The 6,000-nt window shown below is 45.6% G+C and overlaps 1 long non-coding RNA gene across 1 annotated transcript; it reads right to left on the reverse strand.

Moving 5' to 3' along the window:
- Nucleotides 1-3,257: 3,257 nt before the first annotated feature.
- LOC118232481 lies at nt 3,258-5,398 on the reverse strand. The gene is made up of 3 exons (XR_004766313.1): nt 4,882-5,398; nt 4,227-4,307; nt 3,258-3,555 (listed from the first exon to the last, which is right to left on the reverse strand). It is a non-coding gene; the product is annotated as an uncharacterized LOC118232481 (long non-coding RNA).
- Between the last annotated feature and the right edge of the window lie 602 nt (nt 5,399-6,000).

Genomic DNA, 6,000 nt, shown 5'->3' on the forward strand with positions numbered 1-6,000 from the left:
TCTTCTGGCTGGACTACCGGCATCTGCCATCAGACCCCTGCTGGACTACCAGCATCTGCCATCAGACCCCTGCAACTCATTCAGAATGCTGCAGCTCATCTGGTCTTCAACCTCCCCAGACACTCCCACGTCACTCCCCTGCTCACTACCCTCCACTGGCTGCCTGTTATAGCTTGCATCAAATTTAAAACATTAGTCCTAGCATACCGGGCAGTCAAGGGATCAGCCCCAGCATACCTCCACAAGACATTCAAACGCTACATGCCAGTCAGACCCCTCCGTTCTGCTACCTCAGGACGCCTGGCACCTCCCCCTCTTCGCACCTGCACTTCCAGAACACGTCTCCTGTCTGTTCTGGCCCCACGATGGTGGAATGACCTCCCCGTGGAGGTCAGAACAGCTGAGACACTGACCCACTTCAAGCGACGACTGAAGACTCACCTCTTCAGGCTGCACCTCTCCCCATCCCTCCCTACCTCCCTGTAATCTCTTAAATGACTGTAAGCTTAGGGTTGTAACTAGGTAGCTGTTTCGTAGGTGACTTAGTTAATGCACCTGTCTTAACTATTGCTTGTATTTTTCCATAGACTGCGTTGTTGCTGTTCTCGTTTGTGTTAGTGTTAATCAAATGGTAAATGGACTGCATTTATATAGCGCTTTTATCCAAAGCGCTTTACAATTGATGCCTCTCATTCGCCAGAGCAGTTAGGGGTTAGGGGTTAGGTGTCTTGCTCAAGGACACTTCGACATGCCCAGGGCGGGGTTTGAACCGGCAACCCTCCGACTGCCAGACAATCGGTCTTACCTCCTGAGCTATGTCGCCCCGTAATCAGTTTAACCTTCAGGGTCCAAGTTGAACTATGCGGTTGTTCCCTGCACTTGGACTGGTACTTCTCTCTAGGATTTTCGTCATACTTGTTCCTGGTTATGGTTATACACTTTGTTGTACGTCGCTCTGGATAAGAGCGTCTGCCAAATGCCTGTAATGTAATGTAATGTAATTAAACAGGGAGACCTAACAAATGGGCAGACAGACAGACAAGCAGACAGGGAGACACACAGCAAGACCGACAGACACGCCAAGAGACAGATAGGGAAAGAGAGGAGCGAATACAAAGACTGACAAAGTGATTGACAGAAGGGCAGACAGGACAACAGGCAGGCGAACTGACATACAGGCAGACATGCGGGTATACAGACTGGCCGACGGGCCCACGGCCTGGGGGGCTGCCAGGCAGGCAAACAAACTGGCCGACAGTCAAGCAGGCAGACAGACAGACAGGCAGGCAGGCAGACAAACAGACAATGCGGCAGGTGGACCGGCTGTTAAACAGTCCGGGGTACGGATCGGCCTCATCCCCAAGGGGGAATGCCCTCCAGGGCGTGGCTGCGGAGATGCTCCAGGGAGCTGGAATACAGGAGGGCAGTTGTGCTGATTTGCAGCGGCCACGAACGGAGTCGCCGAGGGAGGCACACCCAGGCGCTAGGGTGGCAGACTCCGGGTAACTGGATGGCCGGGGTTTCTGGACCCTGGGCCGGGGAAGCTCTGGAACACTGGGCAGGACAGGCAGCCCCTGCTGGACACTGAGCAGGGCAGGCGGAACCTGCTGGACACTGAGCAGGGCAGGCGGCACCTGCTGGACACTGAGCAGGGCAGGCGGCACCTGCTGGACACTGGGCAGGGCAGGCAGCGTCCGGCTGGACACTGGGCAGGGCAGGCAGCTCCTGCTGGACACTGGGCCGGGCAGGCAGCTCCTGCTGAACACCGGGCAGGGCAGGCAGTTCCTGCTGGGCACGGGACAGGGCAGGCAGCTCCTGCTGGACACGGGACAGGGCAGGCAGCTCCTTATGCTCCTGAATATACTCCTCCCACCAGAGGGCCGAAGCCATGAGAGCCTCGAGGTCTGAAGATCTGCCCAGCCCCGAGTGATATATCCCACCCTGGAGGGCGTCCGTCAGACTGTCCCGAAGAAACTCGCACAGAGCTTCTTGAGACCATCCACTCCATGAGGCGAGAACGCGAAACTCGGTCGCGTACTCCTCCACTGTACGCGACCCCTATGGAGTTACTTTTGTGTCTTTATTATGCAATCAAACAGAATAGATTTGAGAGCAAAACTTTCCACACTGCAATCAAAAAATTGATTTGAGAGCAAAACTATTGACACTGCAATCAAAAAATGTTTTATTGCAAGTAAAATAAATTTGTGATTAAAAATGTATTAATGCGAATCAAAAAGTTTTCTTTGCAAATCCAAAAGTTTTCTTTGCGAATCCAAAAGTTTTGCTCGCTGTTTTTTGCGAATCCAAAAGTTTTGCTCGGTGTTGAGCTGAATCTCGTGGGCAGGACCTACGCTGAAAAATATAAGACACGTCTCTATTAGCCAGTCTCGATCGGAGTGACAGCTTGGCAACATCCACAGTTAGTAAACGAGAGAGGGAGTTTTGAAGTCCATGGAGAAGACAGAAAATCAATGCGCAGGTATGCTTACACATAACTTCTGTCTTAGTAATAGCAAGAATGTTATGTTTGAACTGGTGCATGTAGATTGCTGCATGTAGATTGCCAGGATTCGTCGCAGGTCAGCCAACATGGTTGAATGGAATGGCCTGCCAACAGCCCAGACCTCAACCCAACTGAACACTTGTGGGATCAGCTCAGGCGTGCTATACACGCTAGAGTGACCAACGCAACCACGTTGGCTGACCTGCGACGAATCCTGGTTGAGGAATGGAATGCCATCCCACAGCAATGCGTGACCAGGCTGGTGACCAGCATGAGGAGGTGCCAAGCTGTTGTGGCTGCGTATGGTTCTTCGACCCGCTACTGAGGCTTCTGACTGTTTGTTCAATGAATAAAGCCTAAAATTACCAATATGTCTTGTTCGTTCCTTGTTACTGATAGAAAGCTCAGTCATCCAATCCCCCAAACAACTCAAAACAACAGAGTCAATACCAACAGGAGAATACACTGTTTGACATTGGCAGGGAAATTTGGCACATTTCACTTGGGACTCCACCCACATAATCAGCTGTGTTGCTCATCCCACAAATGCATGATCCTTACAAATGGGACATCATTGTAAAGGGAAATGAACAGGCTTTCCAATTATATAACATACAATGCTAATAATACAGTGACAACAGATATGATCAACCAAACACAAATTTCCAAACTTTTTTTGAGGAGTTTATATTATACATATGTACATTACACTGCACAGCACTTCACTGCTTCTTTTGCACTTCTGGTTAGATGCTAAACTGCATTTCGTTGTCTCAGTGCTTGTACTTTGTGCAATGACAATAAAGTTGAATCTAATCTAAATATCAATCATGCCAGCAACTGCTCAATTTAAGCCAACAAAGAAGTTTGGTCAATAGTACATAATATACAAGGTAACCAATTGCATTCAACAAAAGATTTTATTATATAATATGTCCAGGGAGAGGATAAAGGTCCAGTCTGTTCCCCGACCCATGGACTTCCACTCCTGTTGTTGGTAGTGCCTGATATGGGCTCTGCTGTCACGACTGCCGCTCACAAACCTCAGACTGGACACACACACACACACACACGTCATTATAGTGGTTGAAATATAAAATATCCAAATTATTCAGCTCCTGCACTTAATCATTTTATCCTAGAAAACAAAACAGGGAGATAGCGAGTTATGGAGTTGATCATGCTGTCTACAACAGCACACATCTTGTATCTCTTCTCCATCTCTAACATTTCCATTCCACAGCATGCAAGCATCCTGCTCCAAGAGCTTTCATAGGTGCCTCAGGATTTGGATTTGGACTTTTACCACCCCAGTTTTCTATTTTATTTTATTCTATTTTATTCTATTTTATTTCATTTTATATTCTATTGTTAGATTCACCTTTATTATATTGTATTTATCTAATTGTTAGCTTCGTTCTGGAGCTAGGCACCTAAGCATTTCACTATACATTGTATTGTGTATGATTGTGTATGTGACAATAAAACTTGATTTGATTTTGATTTGATTTGAATATTTTAGAGGGTTTAGAGTTCACCCACCACAGTTTCAGAAATTTGTGGGAAACTTTGTATTTTAGTATAAATATCACATATCTTACAGGGATTATATAAGCAGAAATCGTTTCAGTGTCTAACTGTATCTTCAAACATCTTCAACTATTTAAATGCCATTGGCATTAAGTTTTGGATGCTACATATATAACTGACAATTACATACCTTGTTGCTTTTTGGATCCTTTATAGATAGCTGGCTTGCTAGGTCATCAAAGCTAGTCTCCCATGCTTTCACATGTCAGCCCTTCAACAGAAAAATATGTGAAGTAATTAGCTACCTGCAGTTATACTTTCTTTTTACTGTGATCATCCACATTTATGCTGCTGATCTTATCACCTTTCATTGAGCTAACTGCCTAACAAACGATGTGTGTAATGACTGAATTAACCAAGGAACAACCTTGCTAGATACAAACTAGCCATGTTATCTAGTTCAGCTAGCTACCATTCATTGTAATCAGATGTACCAATATGGTCGAAACTAAGTGTTGCTAATAAATCTAATAACCTGATAAAATTTGTATGCCAATGAACACCAATAACAGCAATTAATTTGAGGTAAGTGTTGCTTACGTTAGTTAACTGCATTTAGAATCTAACGAGCTATTATCTTACGATAAACAATAACTAAAGCTGGCTACATAAAATACCACTATTGGCTAAACTGATGAGAGGTCCGTGTGTGGAGTGGGCGTGGTTTTGCGTTGGCTGCAGAGAGAGAGTGGGCGGGGCGGCTCTCGGACTCTGCGCCACAGCTGTTGGGAATTGCTAATCAGCACCGCTGTTTAATTATATGATTGAGTAACAATGCTGATTACCTTGACAGTGAGCCTGGGTGCTCAAAAGGCGGTCTCCGGAGGCAGACGGGAGCTGGCTGGAGACGGGGAACTGCTGCACTGCGAACTCCGTTTGATTTAGTAATTTTGTGTATGTAAACCGAAAGCCGTGTGTCGGCTGGAAAAATAAATGAACGAACTTTCGCTCAAACAAAGTCTGGTCTCTATCTCTAGCTCTTATACTGAGCGGTAGCACTCACATTGCCACAGTCCACTAATGCGTTAAAATGTCAAAAAATGCAGTCATTTCATCAACTTACCAGCAAGCGTGCCTGAAAATGAATGGGGTTCAACCTTTACAGTCTCTGAATTCAACGTTGGAACTATACAGTGGCCAATAGAGACGTGTCTTACATATTTCAGCATAGGTCCTGCCCACGAGATTCAGCTCAACAGCGAGCAAAACTTTTGGATTCGCATTAATACATTTTTAATCAAATTTATTTTACTTATAAAACATTTTTTTGATTGCAGTGCCGATATTTTGCTCTCAAATATATTCTGTTTGATTGCATAATAAAGACAAAAGTAACTCCATAGACCTGGCGTATTGGCGTATTCTCACAAGCCTTCGCCCTGCCTCCTGTCCCAAGGCAGGGCTGGTCCCGGAGGGCCTGCCAGAGACTACCAGTTTACTCCAAACCGGTGGCATGCTGGAAAAAAAAAAAAAAACACGGGAGAGAGAGAGAAAAAAAAAAAAAAAAAAAAAAACTGTGTTGGGTCCAACGCTGGCTGGATCCTTCTGTCAGGGTGATGCGGGGTAGGAACCAAGTGCAGAGTAAAACCAGATGCAAAAAAGTAAATTCAAATAAAGACTTTACTTTCAAAAACAAAACAGAACAAACAAAGGCCACGAGGGGCAATTCCAAAAGAAAACTAAAAAAAAACACAAGAAAACAAATAATGGAACTCAAAACAAGCAGAGAACTTGAAACACTAGAAAACTCAGAAACTTAGCAGACACGGGGAACAGAAACAGTACAGCCAGAACACAGTCAGGGCAGAACACAGGAGGATCCAGCACCCAAGTCAGGGAAACAAAGAACTTAAATAGGCTGGGTCACACTTGGAGACAATCACAGACAAGGAGCAGGCGGGTGC

Source organism: Anguilla anguilla, chromosome 7 (assembly GCF_013347855.1).
Source record: "Anguilla anguilla isolate fAngAng1 chromosome 7, fAngAng1.pri, whole genome shotgun sequence".
In the NCBI taxonomy this organism is placed as follows: domain Eukaryota; kingdom Metazoa; phylum Chordata; class Actinopteri; order Anguilliformes; family Anguillidae; genus Anguilla; species Anguilla anguilla.